This window comes from Microchirus variegatus (assembly GCF_963457635.1).
Source record: "Microchirus variegatus genome assembly, chromosome: 17".
Lineage (NCBI taxonomy): Eukaryota > Metazoa > Chordata > Actinopteri > Pleuronectiformes > Soleidae > Microchirus > Microchirus variegatus.
In genome coordinates, this window is record NC_139818.1 from 13,896,762 (window position 1) to 13,905,186 (window position 8,425).

Below are 8,425 nucleotides of genomic sequence, written 5' to 3' on the forward strand. Positions count from 1 at the left end.
TGTTGTTTTTGCAACGGTGTGCAAAGTGAACGTGAGATGTGTTGAGTCTATATGAGGTGGTGTAAGAGTGATCTTTATCTCCTCTCTGCTCTCTGACAGGACCACTGTGACCGCAGATGTGGAGGGGTGGGAAAGAAGTGCAAGCGCGCGCTCTCTCTCTCTCTCTCTCTCTCTCTCTCTCTCTCTCTCTCTCTCTCTCTCTCTCTCTCGTTGTTTCTTGTCCAATCCCTGCCTCTGAGTGTATCAGTAGGTCTCTCTCTCCCTTTCTCTCTCTCTCTTCCTCTCTCTCGCACACACACTTATTGGCATAATCCATAAACACATCCAAGTACCAATGAGGCAGAACCTCTGTTCTGAGGAAGTGGTAGAACTAAGGTTTTAATTGGCTTAGGTTAAGATTAGGGTTGAGCAATAAGTGGTTACAGTTAAGTTTAGGGATAATGCTTTGTTTAGGCCAGGGGTGTTTTTGTTTTTGTTTTTGTTTTTTTAAACAAGGGCAAGATTGGATAATGGTCTCTTAAGACCTTTGTTAAACCACAATTATCATTTTTAAAGGTGCATTATGTAATAAATCTAAAGCAACTAGCCAATAAAATCCTCTTAATATGTCACAGAGACTCAGGAATAATGTTCATATAACAAACTGAACTCACCAACAACAACAGTACAGCCAAAATATTTGCATAAAAAAAAATATTTTGCAGACTGCAAATCATGTTTATGTTTTGAAATCATGTTTTGGCATGTGGCGCCACCTACCAATCATTGCAGTCAGTAGAGTCTCAGCTGCTGAGCAACCACGGGTTGCCAGTTACGTCTCGGTAACTTACGTCTGCCAAAACCTCGGTATGTATGTATGTATGTATGTAAACAAATCTAAAAAAAAAACATTTCTGCTTTTCTATCAAAGTCAGGAATCATAATAACATAATCAAAGATGAGTGGCTGGATGTAAAAACCAAATCTGCAGGACGTACAAAATCCGACCGAGGGCTGGACTTTGGACAAGCAAACCTCTCACTCTCTCTCTCTTTCTCTCTCTGTGTTTGATTGTGATTGTGTGTGTGCTTAGACACGGTCACTGATCTTTAAGGAAAGTCAGTGGAGCAGTGTTTGTTCTCACATCAATACTCATCCAAATTCTCCTTGGTGCATTTGCATTTTAACATTTCCTAATCTCACCTGCCAACAGTTGAGTGGTGATTAGGTCAGGCAAAAGCAAAACAGGGAGCTGAGGTGATCTTATGGGCAATCAGCATGCTCTCTTGTGGAAGTCACTCACTCACTTATTCATCTTCATTGCTTCATCCTCCACATCGCTGGTGCCAATCGCAGCTGGCATAGGGCGAAAGGCAAAGGGTGCAACCTGGACAGGTCGCCAGTCCATCACCGGGGACACAGAGACAATCCTTCACTCTCACACCTATGGTCAATTCAGAGAAGAATAAATCTGTTTTATTGTCGGAAGCTAAACCATAACATAAGAGTGTGTTTTGTTTGTGCTGTGAGAGTATCTGTCGAGAAAAGGTCACCGTCGCAGTGGAACTGAGGGCTTGTTTTTGTCGTGCAGACAATGTTTTAATCCTTCAGACCCCAAGAGGTTCAAAGTGAGTGAGGACATAAGAATACGAACAAAAGGATGGACGTTAATAGAGCTATTGATAGAAACATGACAGCTTTGCAGGGATAAAGATAAACATGCTCATTGTAACTAAAGGTCATGGGAACTTTGCATTTGATTGTAACACTGCATATAAACAGCTCGTATTCTATATAATTCTCACCCAGATACAAGCATAGTAAAACCTGAGACGTTTGCCTTGTCCCATTAGATCAATACTGTTGCTTTACCTGGGATAATTTTCCCTACAACCAGTCAGAATGGCCACAATTATAAAAATATAAGCCTGTACGCCTACAATGTTGACACATAAGCATCATGTGAGCACAATTCAATGCAATTCAGGTCTTCGTGTTCCAGAGTAGGAAAATAACTTGATCTCCAGCTGTCAAATGCTTTATTATGTCTGTAATTGGCTGCTAAGCGGGTATTTTTTCGCTTTAAAGAGCTGTCTGCTCTATCGTGCTCTCTGAGTGAAACTCAGGAGTATATGTGGCTTTTTTTTAATCAATAAACTACACTAAAAATGGCACGTAGTTTTGAAAGAAACACCAGGTTTGGTCAATTATTGATTGACGGTTATCAAACTCATTTGTGCACCTCTCTCTGTCTCTGTGATGTGTCGACGGTTTGAGAAGCCAGATTAGCGAACGAGAGTGGAGAAACGTGACTCAAACTGCTCCTGGGTGAACACTAAAGCACGCCTTTAATCTCCGCAGATCCAAAATGGCATTTAACTGTGAGCGTTGTTCCCGCGGACGGACAGAATGGTCGAGTGGCCGACAGATTGGGAATTATGTGCAGCTGGGATGCTGAGGAATGTAAGCCTGACCCTCTTCCAGCGAGTGCAAGGTCTTATGATGCCTCTGCGTCTTTCATAACATCCACGCTTCTCTGAGCTCCTTTCATTATTACCACAAAGGACTATTTATTATACCATTATTTATTGAATGAATTAGGACAATGCAGTTCAACAAGGCAGAGCATCAGGTGCTGATATGCTGCACAAAGAGCTGCAAATGCACGACAATGCAATTCAATAAAAGAGAGAGAGTCACAGAGCAGACATCATCACAACGCACGTATACAAATACACCACACAACAATTATAATAGACACGTTTAGCTCTGATTTAACCTTCAAAATAAAAGATGTTATACCTGAAATTAATCTGATTTCATCTGATAGTGTTATTCCATAATTTGTCCAAATGTAGAGCAGTATTTTACAGTTTCCATTCACTGTGCTCCTATGTTACTCTCTTATTGTGCGGTCTTTTGATAAATCTGAAGCGGGATTCTGGAGCAAGATTATTGACCCATTTAAACACTATTTTAAGAATCGAATAGATCTGTCGAAACGAAGCAAATTGTATATTTCTAATGATGTGACAATGATGCCAGAAGATGGGATTCTTGTTCATAATGTGGGGATTTGGGATTGGGAGGTTTGAGATCAAACTGTGAAAAATGTGAGAAAATCAAAGAGTGCATAAATAGCAGAGCAGCATGAGATGTCTGATTATTCGTGAAACAATTTTTTTTTTTTTTTACAGATTTAAAATTGTTACTCACCTGTTAATCAAATTTGAGTCGATTATCTATAATCAGTCCTAAGAATAAGGAATTTGAAATCACAGACCTCTTGTATTTCAGCCTTGAACAGAATAATAATATCATATATATATATATGTATTCAAATTCAGCAGCAGGTGATTATATTGCAGCCACTGGTGGATGTTATTCAGAAACGCTGTTGTATGGATGACGACATCATCTGCATAAAGCTGGCAGTCAACATCTGTCGGCAGGTCATTTATAAACAAATGACTAAACAGCAGTGGGCCAAGGACAGAACCTTGGGGGACACCCAACCCACATTTATTGAATACCTTTCACACACTGCTCTCTGTTCTGAAGATATTATTGAAACCAATCAAATGCTTGTTTAGAGAAATTAAACATGGGTTTAACTTAGGCAGGAGACTGTTATGGTGGAAAGTGTCAAATGCCTTTTTTTCAGGTCAATAGCATGGCTGTTCCTGTGTAATATTTTGGTCTAAAATCAAACTGTTCTGGTTAAAGAGCGCCTAAGGTTAGATGAGCTCAGTCAGAGGTTTAAGAAATTGTATAGAAGTGTATTTTTTTTTAATAAAGCTTCACTTTTTTTTTTGTTTTTGAACAACCACGACCCCATTTTACTGTTTACCTAACTCCCTGTTCTATAGACCCCAGTTTTCAACTATAATATGTTCCTAATGCTCTGTAATGCTGTTTAATGCTACATGCTACAGTACAGATGCCTCTGCAGCTCCCTTAAACCCAAACATGTTAAAACAGTTCTGCAGCTCCAAGTGATGATATGAGGAAAGTCTAGAGGGGAATGTTTTCAACCTGGTAGGAATTTTGTTTTTGTACCGTAGAAAACACGGTTACCAGAGAGGTGATTCACAGAATCTTTTGTGCAAGAAGTATCTGCACAAAATATTCTGCGATTTGACCCTTGTGCACCAGGGATTATGCACAGGGAGATGCACAGCTGCACTGCAATAAAGTGATAACTCACTTTAAACTACATTTCCACCACCAGTACATAGAGCAGGCTCACATACACAAACAGTTACTTATGCAACCCTATAACCTAAAGCTAAAGCTAAACTTTCTCTAACTTCAAAGCCTGTAACCTGTAGACATAACTTCTAAATAAATCTTTATCAAAGGAGTTCTATGTATAGCAGTGTTTAGAGCTTGTCTCGCCCTGGTGACATTCCTGCACTTCACACAGGAAGTGAATGTTTCTTGTCTCGTGTCAACAGCAACATGTTTAAGTGCGTCTGAAAACACAAAGAAGCACCCACAACAGCTTCAGGAGTAATTTCCCACTGCTTTAAAAAACCCATTTGTTATAGGATAAAATGTCTCTTGCCCTGCCTTCCCCTGCACCGCCACTGCATACACGTATAAACGCTCCCTCAGTCAGGTCTGATAGTTTTGCTTGACAGAGAAGAACACAGCATACAAATAATGTTACATTGTCACCAAAACAAATCAATGTCCACACTTTTTTTTATATGCAGGACAATTAAGTTCAGAGAATTCACACTGGTTTCCATGACTTCAGATTACATTGACTTACATTCATTTCCTGGAGATTTAGGGCCAATTCCAATTCCAATCCTAACCCTCAATCTTAACCCTCAAGCTCAAAATGGGACACCCCTTAAATGCAGATACTTCTTCACTACTGTAGGGGGCAGAATAACGCGAAAGCTGCGTCCAGTCTGTCAACTCCAAAAAAGAAGAAGAAGAACACATTTACGTCACGATTATTTATTACGATCCGTTTGTCAGTCAAGTTATTAGGTTGTCAGTTAGTTATAAGATGATACTTGAAAAGTAAATGATAGCAAACGATCGCTTGTCCGCACCGGCTGTCTATTGACAAAATATCGTAAAATAAAAATAAATGTTACGCAACAATGACGTCAGTAATCCATAATATGTGCCTAAACTGAGATAATACAATGGTTTTCATCATTTTTATATCTCTATTAACAAAGAAAATGCTTAATTTGTAGTGTGCTTGTTTCGCTTGTTTCGGCGCCATCTTTGTTATGGCAAAACACGCAATGCATTCTGGGTAACCCTTGCTCCCAAGGGTGGTCTCGGAAAATCTAAATATTGAGGTCGATACAGCCCTTAAACTCGCCCCTCAACTTAATTTTTTGGAGGATCGGGACAGCACTAGCACTAGAGGGAGCGCGCGTTTTTGAGATTGAGGGTTAAGCAAGGAATTGGAATTCACCCTTACTCTGACCTTAAGCATAATCACTACTGAGCTAATCCTGACCCTGACCCTAAACTGAACCTAACTTTAAACGTCTTCACCTTTACATTATGAGGACTCGATTTTTGTCCCCATAATGAAGTGACAGATTTAGGTCCTCTCGACATAAGGAACACACTGCATGTGAGTTTGGGGTGGCGACACATTTAAACCTTTGACTTCCATCCTCTTTCCTTCCCTTTTTTCCAACAAACAAACACATTCTTCCTGCGTGGATGTTGTGTGTTTTGACTTTAAGTGGACAGCATGTGTGTGTGTGTGTGTGTGAGTGTGTGTGTGTTTGTGAGCAACTTGACCCTCTGGCCGTCTGGCACCTGCACAACCCTCGAAATGCCTCGTCCCGTGATTGTAAAACTCTGGCCGATATTAAGAGGATCAGAATCTTACACAAAAGTAGCATTATACAAACAAAATGACCAACGCAAATGCCAAAACAATACGTCTCTGTGCGGAATGACCCCACCGGTACTTCCTCCCTTTATCTTGCTGATTCCTGTTTCAGGTCAAATAAGGTTACATTTCAACCCCCTGGCATCTGACGCCATTCCCCGCAGCAGCTCAGATTTGAGCACAGGGATCATTAGCTTTAAATCCAATGACCCATTTTCAAGTCAGGCAAGTTGATGTGTCCAGGGTATTACATACTTGTTTGTTTGTTTCTGCACATGTCCAAAAAAAAACCAACAACAACCTAAACAGCCAAAGGAGTCAATGAAACAACATTTAGAGAAAGATGGTGCTCTTTTCCCCATATATTTTTTTAGTCGGTTTCTCTTACAGGGGACTCTTTTTAAGGATCATGGAACTAAGACAGTTTAACAACGACTTGGTCTTTTTGTTTCAAACTAAAAAAGTAATTAAGGTTTGTGTGTGATAGCTGAGGTTGGTGTCATTTCACACAAGAAACAACTGCTATTTAGAGACTCTGTCTGGGTCTGTGACAGGATGCTGTCAGGCTGCACAGGTGGCACAGTCCAGTGAAAAACTGACTGCTGCAAATAATTAATCAAGATGTAGCAACTATAGGCGAAAAGGCTAGAAAGGCACACTAAAAAAATAAAAGCTAGTGAAAGAAAACATTGTGAAATTGTGGAACTTTAGTTTAGCTTTGTTTCATTGTGTAGTACATGACTCACAGTAATGAAATGGAAAATTCCAGAAACACCAATTATTTACTACAAAGACTCAATCACACCTTGTTGTGGATGCTTCAGGTGATGTGTTTTTTTTACTTTAAAGTGCACATAATATACACAGTCTGTGTCCTTGAAGAGTCGTGGCTGCACGTGATATGTGTGGATGTGGAACGTGTGAATCGAGCTTTTATGTTATTAAAATAATTTTAAGGCTGCAATGTGATGAAAAAAAAAAATACGCTGCGAGATACAAAGGCAGCTATTACGTGCCGCTATAGGTCTGGAGCACACATTTAACTGGACACATGCAGGCATAGAAGTGACAACACTTGAGGGGCCACTTTGGCTGATGTTACCAGCATCTCTTCCCTGTCTGCAGACACATATAAGCTGTGAGAGGAGGTAGAATGATGTGAAGGCGAAAAGAAAATGTTCTCCTTAGAGTGTCCTCCCATAGTCCAAAAACATGCAGAGGTTAACTGGACACTCACATTAACTAAAATTGCCCATAGGTGTGAATGTGATGAATATGTTGACCTGTCCCCATCCCCCTTGACCCTCAGGTGAAGGATAACGCGATAGACAATGACTGAGTGAGTCAAAGAAATGTTTCTTTCAAAGAGAAAACAATAGCAGTTTCCCCTTTAGATTAAGAACAAAGACAATTCCCAGAGGAATCTCTTGTTAGTTCTTCCAAATACAATTTGTTCTCAGCTGGAGAATTCTTTGTCTCTTCCATACAGGCCATCAAAACGCTTTTTTCAAGATGTCAGCTGACTCATAATAATACTGATTTTTAGGAATAGCTGCCGGACTTCCCTCTTGTTTTTTTTTTAGCCGTTTTGTCTTCTTGTTTGTATAAAAGGCAAAAATGATGATTCATGATTAATTCATTCGAAATAATTGAGAATTTGCAGCCGATTACCCGCAGCAAATGCTGGATGTCATGATCTGTTTCCACAGGACATTAAAAACAGATGTTATCTTGCCTCTGTTACAAGCCTGAGTAATGCACCTGGCCGCATACTTTCACCATCTCAGTTAGATTACAATAACTCTGTATATGGAGCGAGCGGTCTGAAACCGATCGCTTCCAACTACAAATGGCTTAAAGGTTTTATTAGACTTCTAATCGATACAAAGAAGGTAATAATTCACTCTTTATCTGGTACATTTGCACTACTTATGAAAAGCAACAAGTTATTTTAAAGCTCACATAGAGTGGTCCTGTTGCACATATATGTTAGTTATGGAGGTCTACTTACATATATTAACTTGTTTTTATGGTCAAAAATCTCCTAGTTGCTGTGAATGAGCCGATAGAAATCTCTCCTTACTGACGCTGTAACCTCAGCCGCGATAATTCAGACTGAAATCTCACACCCAGAGACAGACTGTGTTGTGATTGGCCAGCCAGCGTAGAGCCTTCCCAACTGTCTTGTGATTGGCCAATACCCGGAAGTGACATATTTAGCACACCAGCTCTCAGAAGCGCAGCTCCCCCCTCTGGAACAGTGGATGCACTGCTGCTTATTACCAAAACATTTTTTTAACAAAGTTTAAAAATAGTTTTATCACAACTCCCCGTCACAGTCCCTTTTATGACTTTGACCCGGAGTCAGACCCAGAGTCAGAAGACACTGTCGCTCTTGAAACACCTCCACAACGGACGTTATTCTTCTTCTGCGGTTCAATGTACGCAACCGGATGTACCCGGACTAGTGCCCGGAGCAGGAGGATCTGCTGTTCAGGAGAATCGCTGTTTACGTAACCAGAAGGGATAATCTCCCTGAGCCCGAGATTACAATAAAACACAGCGTTC